Genomic DNA, 14,027 nt, shown 5'->3' with positions numbered 1-14,027 from the left:
AGAACGGATTTTCCTAGTCCCCTGAGTTCATGAGTACTCCCATACTGGTGTCCTCTTGTGAAGGTCCTGACTAAAGAGACTGGCAGGAAGTGTGGGACTCTAATTGGCTGAATTCTATTTGTAGGCTGGGAGACAACACTGATTTTAGCTTGAGGAAACTTGTAAAATTTTAATTTTTTTTTTTGGTTGAAAAGCATGCTCCTTCTTGCTTGATCTTAAAAACTATATTCAGGTTTGAAAGTTTGGACACTTCAGAAAACTCTTCTCATCACACTGAAAGAGAATGTTAAGCAGTTTGGAAGTCCTTTGGGTCTCCAAATCAATTATTCTGGTCTCCTTCCACTGAACACGAAACTTCAGCAGAGATGAATTTCTTCTTGGGAGGTTTTACTCCCATTTTGTCATTGTAGGATTTACACTGTTGCCTTCTCCAGGCTGTCAGTTCTGGGAATTCCCAGGAAGAGGAGTGATGGGGCATGGAATGGGTGAAATCTTGGGGAAGTGCATGAAAATGTAACAGGGACAACTTGTGTTTTAAAAGCAAGATTTTGTTTTTCCCTTCTAAAGAAATTTCATAAAACCCAAAAGTTTTACCAAAGAACAATATACAGACCGTTTTCCCAACAATAGCATCTAGAAATCTTTCCGCGTATTTTTAGCTTTGCCTTGACCGGTTTGCACAAGAGTCAAACATCATCAAGTGAAATGTCCAGCCCATTACCCAGATGTTTGGAGAATCTGGATAGAGAACAGAACATTTCCCCAAGGTTTTAACCCTCCTCTTTTCATAAACTAGCCTGCTACCTGGTAAAATTATTCTAGGGAACTGTAGTTAAGGCAAAATTCAAAGGCTCTCTACAGCAGAACTTCTAAACCTTGGAGATGCTGAGCTTCATTAGGAATCTCTAAGAGGAGACTGCGCTATAAAGATTCCTCAACCATATTTGGCCAGAGAACCTTTTGAAATCACTGAATATCTTTTAGGATTAATACTGCAGAGAGGTTAATTTAGGAAATGCTAATTTTTGAGCAACTTCAAGGGAAATGATTTTTCCCCCCTCTGACTTAATTTTTTTTTAAGCCAATGCCTCGAACAGGCTTAGAGGGACAAATACTTTGGAAGTTATTTTCACTATGCCTCCTTCAACATCATTCCTAGGAAAACTAAGCCGTCATTTCTCACCAGCCCAAATGCAACTACTACTTTTTAGGATCCACTTTTTGCACGACCTCTCGTTAATTAGATACTGCACTTAATCTGATGTGATGATTCATCAGTCTAATATTTCCTTTTAAAACATTGCCTCTTAAATAATAATATTTTTATATTCAGAAACTCACTCCCACCCTGTAACTTATTTTAAAGTTGAGATTGCACATATATTTGCCAGAGCCTTTTATGAAAATACATGAAAGTGAGACCTAGAAGATTAGGCTGGAATCTGAAAAAGAAAACCCCTTTATAATGCTACTGTTGCAGGACAGTAATGAGACAGATAGTCTCTTAGGTGTTACTTCATAAAGTTATGTTGTGGCAGGTGGAGGCGGAAGTGGAGGTTATGGTTTGACAGGTTCTACCATAACAGGGCATGATGTAAAAAGATCATGTCACATTTGCTCTGCATTTGTCAGTTCCTATCATTTTTAAGAGTTACCTATAATAATGTAGAGTTGTTGGCATTTTAAATTTTTTACAGTACAGGTGGAAAAATGGGAATAGTGAAATGAGTAGAGTTTGGCATACAGTTGACATTCCATAAAGTGTTTAGTACCTGAAAAAATGAATATGTTTTAAAGAACCAGTGGTACGCTTCTTATAGTCCAGAGGGCCCTTTCTTAAATTGGGGAGTTCATTTTAAAAACTGCTGGTTCCACAAGGACAATCTTGACATGTACTGAGAAAGGTGATTTTAATTAAAGCTATGATGCTTCATCATCTGAACTTAGTTTATTGCTTCATGGATCTGATTTATGAAGAGCTGGGGATGAATAAATTCTCAAATGTGAAACCTGGGTCAGAAGAATTAGAAGGCAAATTAATTTTAAAGTGTAACCAGGAGCATAAACATATTTGCTTCTGTCTGGAACCAAATATAAACCTGGTTTCTGTTTAGGAAGAAAACCAAGGCTATTGCTACATAATAGCATAATAGCTATTGCTTGTCTGTCTGTGTGAAGCTAGGACGTCTGGATGCCTGGATAAGGTGAAAGCATTTCTAGCTGATTCAGTTCATGTATATGACATGAAGACCACTAGAACCAAAAGTAGCACTCAGTATCACAGATTATCTTAATGGCTTTGAAGCAAAGCTTGTCCAATTTGATTCTCTGAGATGTTTCAAATGTCAAAACTCACTGGGATTTATTAAAAGTTGACTCCTTGCTTGTTTCTTATGACTAGAAATTATCTGAGTCCCAAACAAAATGGTCACACACATAAGTTATGAGCTAGAAAGAAAAATAAACCTAGAAGCTATAATCCTAGAAAAAAGTGTGTGTGTGTGTGTATATGTGTGTGTGTGTGTGTATGTGTGTGTGTGTGTGTGTGTGTGTGTGTGTGTGTGTGTGTGTGTGTGTGTAAGGTTAATTGAAGGATAAAGCTCAAGAGGCAGGATTCTTTCTACTAGTGGAGACTCAGTCCAGGTTTTTTCCAAGGTTCTGCCTTGATTTTAGTACCTCCAGTGTTAGAAGAAAGATCTCTTAAGTGTCATCTATGATGTGTTCTGCTGTAAAGAGCAAACTTTTCCCTCGATTTCTAAAGTGCTTAAAAATTCATTCTCAAGACAAGAGACAAGTGTTGTGAGGATGTGGAGAAAAGGGAACCATCGTGCACTGTTGGTGGGAATGTAAGTTGGGACATCCACTGTGGAAAACAGTTTCGAAGTTCTTCAAGAAGTTAAAAATAAAACTGCAGTATGACCCAGCAATCTTACTTATGGATATATATCCAAAGGAAATGAAAACAGGATATTGAAGAGATGTTTGAAGTCCCATGTTCATTGTAGCATTATTCATGATAGCCTAAGGTATGAAGTAACAGAAGTGTTGACAATGAATGGATAAAGATGTGGTATATATGTAATATTCACATATGGAAGGAAGAAATCTTGCCATTTGCAACAACATGGGTGGAACTTGAGGGCATTATACTAAGTGAAATAAGCCAGACAGAGAAAGACAAATATTGCATGGTATCACTTATGTTGGGAATCTAAAAACAAAAGTAAAGTTTACAGTTTCATTTGTCAATTATACCTCAGTTAAAACTGAACAGAAAAAAGAATCTTAAAGGCGATTCTGTTAATGTGTCTTCTTTCCAGCTGTACTGTTAAGTCTCCCAGGGCAAGGCTGCTGTCTTAATCAGCTTTGTGTATTCAGTGATGGGCATACTGTATGTGCCCAGGAAAAAATTATTGCACGAATGAATGAAAGAATGAATGAATTGCTGGGCAGGTGGGAAAATGGTCAATCCAGCCTCTGTGGTGTCAACTGTTTGCCCCACTGACCCTTTAGCATGTGTTTCTCAAACCATGTTGTGGAAGTGTATTCCATGGGGCACTTGCATCTGAATCATTTGGGGATTTTCTCAAAATCCGTATTCCACCTGAAACAGAATCTCCAAAGTTGGACCTCAGAATTCTGCATCTTTAGCTGTAGTAGGTTCCCAGGTGACCCTCATACACATTGAGATTGACAACTACTGTCTTAGTGATGCAGCTCTATTTCCCATCTCTGTGTAAAAATAACATCTTAAGGTCACATAGCTTTCATCAATAAAACAACTTGCAGAGTCAGCTTTTTGAGTGTTAAATTGTCTGCGTTTGCTGCCACCAGATGAGGAGAGAGTGATTACAAAGCTGTTATATCCTTCCTCTGGGAGTCACAGACACGTGAGATCTGTGATTAAATTCTATGGACAGAATTCTGCCTTCTACTTTAATACTAAATGTTACCAATTAAACATGAAGTAATTAGAAAGCCCTCTGTTTTTTAAAAAATTTATGTTTTCAACAAATAGAAGGTCTCTGATACATGTAAGTATTTGTCCCTAATTTAGTCTGGTTTTTAAAATCAAAATTATACAAATACATGATTTAAAAATTGTGAAAAAGGGCTAAATTTAAAACTCCAGTCTCTTTTGTCTCTACACGGTACCATTTCCTGGAGAACATCCCTTTTAGCCATTTCTGTTTTTAGATTTGATGTTATTTTTATCTATTGGTTAGGATGTTTTTATCCACAAGTAATAGAAAACTTGATTAAAGTGCTGCTAACAATTTAGATGTTTATTATCTCACTTCAAAAAAACACAATGTAGGTTGTTCTAGATCTCATTCAGCAGTTAAACAATTTTAAAAAATACTTCTGTCTCTTTCTAGTTCCATGGGGCTATATTTAATTCATTGTCATTTCATTATTTTACTTGTTACCTCATGATCATAAAATGGCTACTCCTACTCCATTATCATGGAGATGTCCCAGGCAGGAAGAAGGACAAAGAAGTCTTATCTTGCATCTGAGACTTTTGTTAGGAAGACCATTATTTACTAGGAGAACCCCATTAGACTTCTTCATTAGCTAGAACTGAGCCAAATCGCCTCCCCTATCTGGGACATTCTTTACTTCAAGTGGAGCTTATTAGAAGCTTTTATATATACTGCAGCCTCTCAGGTGCACTAAAGGGAGGATTTTTCTAGGGTAATGAAATTTACCCTAGCTACCCACTTTTCCTTTGGCAGTTCATTCAGTTTCTTTAGAGAGGAATTGTCTTGTTCTTTTGATGGTAGGAGGTGTTTCTCATGGGAATATAATGTCAGGTTGGAAGCACAGATTGTGTATGTGTGTGTGTTCGTGTGCACTGTGTGTGCCCATGCCTGTGTGTGCAAGGGGATAGATGATGTGTGTTGTTGACTAACTCAGTGGCTTGTTGGTAGAGTTTGCTAGTGTCTCCCCTTGGGAATTCTTTCTCACTCCCTTTCTCCCTTGTCCTTGCAATGGGTTCAAGGACAAATTCAAGACACGTTCAGTGTCTGGGATCTCCATGGATGATTTCCATGGGTCAGATGGGCTATTTCTTTTGGTTACAGCTCTTTTCCTGCTTCTTCTGGGCTTCCTGTTTACATTCTGCCCATCCAAAGGTTTCCAGCCTCTGTCGGCCTTTTTACAAATGTGTTGACCTGTCTTGTTTGCTGATGGTCTTCCTCCCATTCCCTTAGTGTTTGTTTTCTATCCCTTTCATTTTACTGGAGTCTAAGAGTACAGTGATATGAAAGCTTTTGTCCTAATTTCATTTTGAGCCCCGTATTATTTTTGAGCCCTTTCTGTGCCTACTTGCCCTTTCCTTCCCTCACAGTGACTTATGATTTCAGAAAAATGTTTTCTGTTCCTTTCCTTAGTCTCAGTTGCCTTGATTTTGTTTCATCCCCTCCTAACTTGTTTTTTTCATCTCACCTAAATTCAATGTGCTTATGTTACTCCCTGACTGAAAATTTCCTCCATGATACTTGGGGCTGCCCAGATAAAGTCTAAACCACACCGGTCCATGCGTATCCCTCCGGTCTCTCTCGGGTATTTCTTCATGCCCACTCCACTCTCAAGACAGACTCATCTTCTTGTCTGCCCCCCCACCCCCATGCCTTGCTCTCTCCTACTCTGTGTTTTGCCACAGGCATTCCCACCCTCCTCTCCAGCCTCAGGCCACCTCCCTGCCAGGTGACCCCACATCCTTCACGGTCCATTTTCTTGAGGTTGGGCCTCCTCCCTTCTCTGTACCCATGGCATCTTGTATTTTACAGCAGTTTTCTTGTTTTTAAAAGTTGTTTATATTTCCTTCATGGTTGTGAGCACATTGAGGGCAGAGGCTAAGCCTTCTCTTTCTATTACTTTTCCTGGCTCAGGCCTTGCCACACACTGTGTGCTTCATAAATGTTCACAGAATAAATGAAGGGCTGCATTTGAATTTCCTTCCCAACTGGTTACCTCTGCTCAAATTCCAGATGTTCCACTCAGCTAAGAGGATATGCCTCACCATTTTCTTATCTCTGCCTCTGAGTTATCCGAAGATACTATCAAGTGAAGCACACAGCATCCTTGCCATTTGCCTTCATCACCTTGTGGTGATGTCTCTCCATCACTGCTGTCATTTCAATGGATTTAACCTTTACAGGAAAAACACAGGGTAGCCCACATCCATCTTTAACTCCTTTATTTAATGTACTTACCCTGGTCACATTTGCTTATTAAAGTACAGAAAGAATAATGAGATTTTCATGGGTCTCAAAGTCTGGAAATGCTAAGCTTCATGGTACCTTAGAAATTAACCAGAATAAACATTTCATCCAGGGATCAGGAGACTCTGTGTGACCCAGCAGAGGGGAAGTGCTTCTCAGGGGCACAGCATGGGGTCACTGGTAGAGTCAGAATTAGCCCCTGCTTCTCCAGATGCACAAATCAGTGAGAGCTTTTTCATGAAATACAAAATGGAACAAAAGTTTAACTACTTAGTGCTAACATATTTGAATTTATAAAGCTCTTTGAAGTTTTTTGTCTTGAAATACCCCAACAGGGATTTTTAGATGGTGCAGTATTAGCAATGTTTATAGGGAAATTCCTCATTAAGTGGGACTGTCTCAAGCACTGCAGACCATTTGGCATCCTTTGTCCCCTCCCATTTAAAATGTCAGGTATTGCTTCCTAGATGTTGTGACAACTCTAAAACATGCCTGCCTACATTTCCACATGCCCTGTATGGAGACAGTATCCACCACTTTGTGATTCTCAAAGCAAAGGAGGTAGAGTGGGGCTGGGTTATGCTGATTTGCTTGATGAGAGAACTTCTGCATGGAGAGTCAGTTAACTGGCCTAAAGCCACAGACAGGGCTGTGAGTGGCATTGGGACCAGACCTTCATTTTTGTGACCACCGATCTCCTGCCATTTCCATCAGACAGTTGGTTTATTTCCAATCTGGCCCATATGGTGGCCTGCTCAGGGGTGTCCATGCTTGACCAGGGGTCATCACTCTGATGGGAAGATGAATGGTGACACTGAGGAGCTGAGGCCCAGAAGGAAGGACATGGGGAGGGAGGGCTCCTGAGGCCCTCAAATCCCACAACCAAGAAAAACCCTACCTGCAGGAATCTTTCCTGTTACTAAAATTCCCAAAGGTCTGAGAATGAAGGAACATGCCAAACTTGAGTAAGAAACATCTTTAAAAATGCAAAGTGAGTGAACCTCATTAATGCTAAATGATAGGATCTGGCTTCAGCAGTACGTTGCTCTGTTCAGGTTTTCTTGGTGATTCGTCTTTCCCGTTGGGTTTCTGGATTAGAAGTGCCAATCATTTCCATAGAGGTGGAAATCAAGGCATCCCTCTGGGTGGAGGTAGGGAGACATAACTATTTAAACAGGGAACTGGGTGGGGAGCTGGCATAAGGCCTGGGAAGTGTTGTTATTGCTCAAAGAAGCTGGAAACTGCAGAAAAAAGTCTGGATTTTTTTCCAGGGTTAACATGACAGCACCTTTCAGCCCTGTCTGACTTACTTGAGAGGGAGAGGGAGGCACAGGGGGCCTGCTACAGGGCAATATGGCTTGTTGAGGGTACCAGGTAGTGGAGGCTTACCAGGGTGGGGTTGGCTGGGAGGACATAGTTTGGGAGACTCTGCCTTTTTTTTTTTAACTCTTTACTTTATTCATTCCATATCCATGTAATCCTGCCTCCTTTCCTAGGCAAAACATTTAAGTTTTTCAAGGTCCATCTTTTAGATGAGTGAGTGTGTGTGTGTGTGTGTGTGTGTGTGTGTGTGAAAACAGTAACTTTAAAGAGTTGCTATGACAATGAAATAAAATCTAAAAATCTTGAAGTGGTTTTCTCTGTTGCCTCTGGACCAGGGAGACAGATTGCCTGGATTTGAACCCTCTGTCACTTATTAGCTCTCTGACCCTGGAAAAGTTATTGAAATGCTTTGTGTTTTAGTTTCCTCAGTTGTAAAATGTAAATAATAATAGTAGCATAGTGAAGATTAAATGAACTAATATTTATGAGCTCTTAACAATATTTATAAGGTCTTAAGTAAATGAATTAATATTTATAATGTACCTACTAAGCATTATACTGATAGTTACTAAATACATAAAACAAGGTAAACTAAAGAACCTCTCTCCATCTACTTTATTTTACTGCCTTTCCTTCTTGCTGCAATTCTTTGAAACCAAAACTCCATGTTGGGTTTTGTTTGGATGCGAACTAGGGCTAAATACTGGAAGAGTGATAAAGAGAAGGAAAAAACAAAACAAAACAAAACAAAACCCCAAAAGAAAAAAGATGGTGGAGGAAGGAAAGATTGGCCAGCTGTGGCCTTGATTATGCCATATGTCTTGATTCATCCAAGATGTTGGAAATGAAGTCATGCTGCATGAAGCTTTTAGATACACTTTTAGGTCAGAATGGAAGAGCAGGAGGGGGCATGCATGACCAGAAATGAGAGTGGGGCTTGAAGGACCTTGGATTAGAGAACACCCAGCTGTTTTCTGGAGGGTTTGGGGGAACATGGCCCTCTATTTGTTAGAAATCCTTTACCCAAAGTGCAGGACCCAGTCCAGAAGGATCCAGTAGACATTGTTTCTGATATTGGCCTCGCTGTTGTTAGGCTTTCATACATAGAGGAGACACTCATCCTGTCTGGGTTCTTCAACTGGAAAGATGAATCACTAGGACAACTTGAACAGAACAGTGCCCTGCAGAAACCAGATTGCTGCATTTCTCATTATTTAGCACTAATGAGCTTCACTCAATTTGCATTTTTAAAGATGTTTCTTACTCAAGTTTGGCATGTTCCTTCCTCCTCAGACCTTTGGGAATTTTTGGAACAGGCTAATTGGAAAGGAGCCAGATGGATTTGGTGTTTAAAATCCTTACCAGGTAATTGTTATCTTCTGCAGGGAGGGAAGAGAAAGGGCATGTATTGGGGGCTCAGCAGAGACAGTTTACTTATACCATGAGATAGAGTGGATGTTATTTTTGTGGAAACAGGTTCAGAGATGGTGTCTTGCCTAGATAGTTGTGAGAGTAAACTCAACTCTACCTGACTCCAAAGTCACATGGTTTTTGAGAGTAAAAATTTTTTTACTTTGAAATAGTTTTGGAATTCCCCCCAAACTGCAAAGATAGTGCAGAGAGTTCCTATATACCCACACCCAGTTTCCTCTATTGTTAACAATTTACTTACATATAGTATGCTTGTCATGATTAGTGAACCAATACTGATACATTATTACAAAACCCATAATTTTTCAAATTTCCTTAGTTTTGCTGAATGTTCTCTTTCTGTTCCTGGATCCCATCCAGGATACCATATTTACATTTCGCTGTCATGTCTCCTTCAGTTCTTCTTGGCTGTGACAGTTTCTCGAACTTTCCTTGTTTCTGATGATCTTGACAGTTTTGAGGAGTATTGATCAGGTAATTTCTAGAATGTCCTTCAATTGGGATTTTTCTGATGTTTTCTTATAATTAGATTGAGATGTTGGGGTTGTGGGAGGCAGACCACAGAGTTAAGGTGCCATTTTCCTCACCTCATACCAGGGTACATGTTATCAACATGACTTATGACTGTTGGTCACCTGGCTGAAGCAGTGTTTGTCAGGCTTCTCCACTGAACAGTTACTTTTTTCTTCCCCTTCTTTTTATACTGTAGTCTTTGAAAGGAAGCCACTACTTACTTAAAGGAAAAAAACTCCTATGCTTAGAGAGTGGGAGTTACAATCTACCTCAGTGAGAGCAAAATATATAAGTAAGTTATTTAGGATTGCTCTACATGGGAGATTTGTCTAGTCCCCACATTTATTAATTTGTTTATAGCAGTGTGGAGTCATGGATATTTATCTTATACTTTGGGTTACAATTAAATACTACTTTATTTTCTTATTCTTTCAGTTGGTTCTTGTGCTCTTTTGACACACCTTCATCACTGTGGGGTTTTTGTTTATTTATTTTTGTATTCCCTTACTTTCTTGCACTACAAGATGCTCCAGGCTCATCCTATTTCCTGATCTAGTCGTAGAATCAGCCATTTTCCCAAAGAGCCCAGATCCTTTTATTGGACGATAACATTAGAAACCAAGATCTGGATGTTGGGGGTACTCATTACTACTGGGGTTGTGTTGTTTCTAGGTCATCACAGAGCAAAGAAATACATATCTATACTAATCTGTTTATATGCATAGATCTATAAATATTTTTGTATGTAACCATCTGTATGTATATTAAGCTAAACATGAATTTGTACTAATGTCTCCCACTAATCTATTACCACATGGATTATTCTAGCCTCTTTTTCCTTATTTATCTGTAACCTCCCCTGCTTCAACAGTGAGAGACTTCCCAGCATCCTCCATTCACTTCCTCACTCGTTCATTCCCAGCATACATGTTTGTTGTGGTTTCAGAATTGTAAGCCTGTTCTGTGGGAAATAGATTTATCAACTAGAGTTCAGTGCTTAACGGCAGTTCCTTTTGCCTTTAGTCTTATAGATTCCACTCATTTCCAAAGTTACTTAGGTCAGGACCTTTTCCCTCCATTTCCTTCAGTAAAATTGTTTTATACATTTGTAATACAGTTAGATTATTTGATCACATCTGCATTCTATCCACAGAACCCACAACATCCTAAATTATCATTATTTTTTACTTGGATATATTAAGGTTCACTCTTTGTGCCTTAAAGTTCTATGGGTTTTGGTAAGTGTATAATCATGTATCCACAATCACAATGTCATATAGAATAGTCTTACCATCCTAAAAAATGCCCTGTGCTTCACCTATCCGACCCTATCGTCCCCCTTGCCCACTGCCCCCAAACTCTGGCAATCATTGATCTGTTTATCATTTCTATAGTTTTGCCTTTTTCTAGAATGCCTTATAAGTGAAATCATACAGTATGTAGCCTTTCAGACTGGCTTTTTTCACTTAGCAGTAATAAGAATTTATGATTCATCCATGTATTTGTGTAGCTTGATAGCTTATTCTTTCTTATTTCTAAGTAGCATTCCTTTGTATGCATGAACCATCCACGCTTATCCATTCACCTATTGAAGGACATCTTGATTGCTTCCAGTTTTGTAAAGTTATAAATAAAGCTGCTATAAATCTTTGTGTGCTTTTTTGTGTGTATGTATTTGTGGATCTAAGTTCCCAAATCAGTTGGGTAAATACCAAGTAGTGCAAATGCTGGATCATATGATAAGACTGTTAGCTTTATCAGAAACTGAAAAACTAGCTTCCCAATTGGCTGTACTATTTTGCATTTCCATCAGCAATGAAAGAGAGTTCCCATTGCTCTGCATCCTTGCCGGCAATTGGTATTGCCAGTTTTTTTTTTTTAAACTTTAGCCATTCTAATAAATGTATGGTGGTATCTCATTGTTGCTTAAATGTACATTTCCCTAATGACAATTGATATTAAGCATTTTTTCATATGCAGTCTCATGCTTATTTACACTACACTTTCCCACTAGGAGTTGAGAAAGGGAACCTGTGGCCAGCTAGTTGACCAACATCGAGGATGACTGGTATCTGGATGTTCAAATTAGTTTCCAAAGTTTGGAGCAGGTGATGAGGATTTGTTTTGGAAGCTGGCAACAGGAAAGCATCTGGGCAGTGGTTGGAGCAGCTGCACCCCACTGAGTTAAGAGTCAAGAATCAGGTAGGGAACTGGTAGGCATCCTTTCAGGGCTCTTGGTCTATCTCTTTGTCTTGTACCAGATACATATTCCACCACCTCCTCCTCCTTTCCTTCTTCTTAACATCTTTATGGAGGTATAATTGCCATACAATAAGCTGCACAAGAATGAAATATGCAGTTTGGTAAATATTTATAATATAAATAAACTGGTGAAACCACCACTATGATCATATAATGAACATTTATCACTCCCCCAAATTTCCTCATGCCTTTTTTTTTCACTGAAGTATATTTGGTTTGTAATGTTGTGTTGTTTTCTAGTGTACAGCATAGTGGTTCAGTTATACGTATATACATCTATATATATCTATATATCTGTGTATCTTTTCATACTCTTTTTCATTATAATCTATTGCAAGTTATTGAATCCTCATGCCTTTTAATAACATCTTCCTCTTACCCTTATCTGCCCCTCCCCATGGGCAACCACTCATTTACCTTCTGTCACCATAGATTAGTTTGTATTCTCTAGAGTTTTATACAAGTAGAATTATGCAGTGTGTATTCTTTTTTCTTCCCCTGGCTTCTTTTACTCAGCATGATTATTTTGAGAAAATGAGCCATGTTTTGCATGCATCAACAGTTCATTCTTTTTTATTGCCAAGTAGTATTTCATTATATGAATCATGCTACAGTTTGTTTGTCTGTTCATTTGCTGATGGATATTTGGGCTGTTTCCAGTTGGGTTTCTTCCAAGTAAAATGTCTATGAACATTTGTGTATAAGTTTTTATATGAATATTTGCTTTTGTTTCTCTTGTGTAAGTATCTAGAAGTAGAATGGCTAACTAAATGATGTGGTAGGTATGTGTTTAATTTTTTAAGAAACTGCCAAACTGTTTCCCAAAGTGACTGTAACATTTTACATCCCCGATAGCAATGTATGAGACTCCTTGCCCCTCCACATCTTTGTTACAGCTTGTAATAATTATTTGCTTTAAGTTTTTGTCATTATGATAGATATACAGTGGTAGCTCATTGTGGTTATGCCGTTAAACATCTTTTCATGTGTTCATTTGCCATCTGGGTATCTTTCTTAGTGAAATGTCTGTTTAAATCTTTTGCCTAATTAAAAATATTGAGTTGTTTGCTTTCTTATTAGTGAATTTTGAGGTTTTTTTTTTTTACATAGTCTAGATACAAGTTTTTTTTTTTTAATCACAGATACACTTTTTTGCTTTTTAAGTGTTTTCTCTCAGTATGTGGCTTTTCTTTCCATTACCTTAATGATCTTTTGAAGAGAGAAGTTTGAAACTCTAATGAAGTCAAATTTATCATTTGTTATTTTACAGATCATGCTAAAAAATCTTTGTCTAATGCAAGGCCACAAGTATTTCCTCCTATGTTTTCTTCTGGATGTATTACAGGTTTTAAGTTTTACATTTAGGTACATAACTCATTTCAAATTAATTTTTGTATATGATGTAATAAATGAATCAATGTTAATTTTTTTGCATATGGATATTCAGTTTTTCCAGTACCATTTTCTGAATAGACTGTCTTTTCTCCACTGAATTGCCTTTATCAAAAATCAGTTGTCCATGTTTGTGCAGACCTAATTCAAGACTATTCTGTACCATCTTTGTTTCTAAAGTTTATAAGTCTTAAAGTCAGATCACCTTAACCCTTCAACTTTGTCCTTTCCCATGCCTCTCTTTTAACATGGAACTCACTGTATTGCTGTCACTAATTGACACAACTCTTTTACCTAGTAGACCAGCAGCCCCTTGTAGGCAGGAAGCTTGACTTACTCATTTCTTAAAACAAAACATAAACTTGACTAGGTCACCCCTTCACTCAACCTCCCACTAGGCATCCAGTCACACTTACACAGAGGCAGATCATGGTGGGACTTATTGGCCAAAGGAAGGACTCAGGATATTTTTCCATCTCTTTAATTTCATTCACTACCCATCTCCAGTCATCCTGGTCTCTTTGCTTCCACTCCATGTACACCAAGCACATTTTCATTGCAGGGTCTTTGCACTCCCTCTGCACTCTGTCTGGAAAGCTCTTCCTCCAGGAGTCACATGACTTGCCCCTTCTTTTCACTCAGGGCTCTGCTCAAAGGTACTCATGTAGCCAAGGCCTTTCCTGACTCTCTTCTCTGGAGTGCCTTTTCTGTCATCTCTGTTCCTCCACCCTAGTTTGGGTTTATTCAGAGTGTTCTTCTCTATCTGACATGACACTTTTTATTATATATTTATTAGCTTCCTTGAAGTTTGTTTACCTCACTAGAGAGTGAGACCTCTGTGAGGGAAAGACTTTTGCCTCCTTTTTTTTTTCCTGT

The sequence above is a fragment of the Camelus ferus genome, chromosome 5, assembly GCF_009834535.1.
Source record: "Camelus ferus isolate YT-003-E chromosome 5, BCGSAC_Cfer_1.0, whole genome shotgun sequence".
In the NCBI taxonomy this organism is placed as follows: domain Eukaryota; kingdom Metazoa; phylum Chordata; class Mammalia; order Artiodactyla; family Camelidae; genus Camelus; species Camelus ferus.
Note: the sequence above shows the minus strand (reverse complement) of the source record.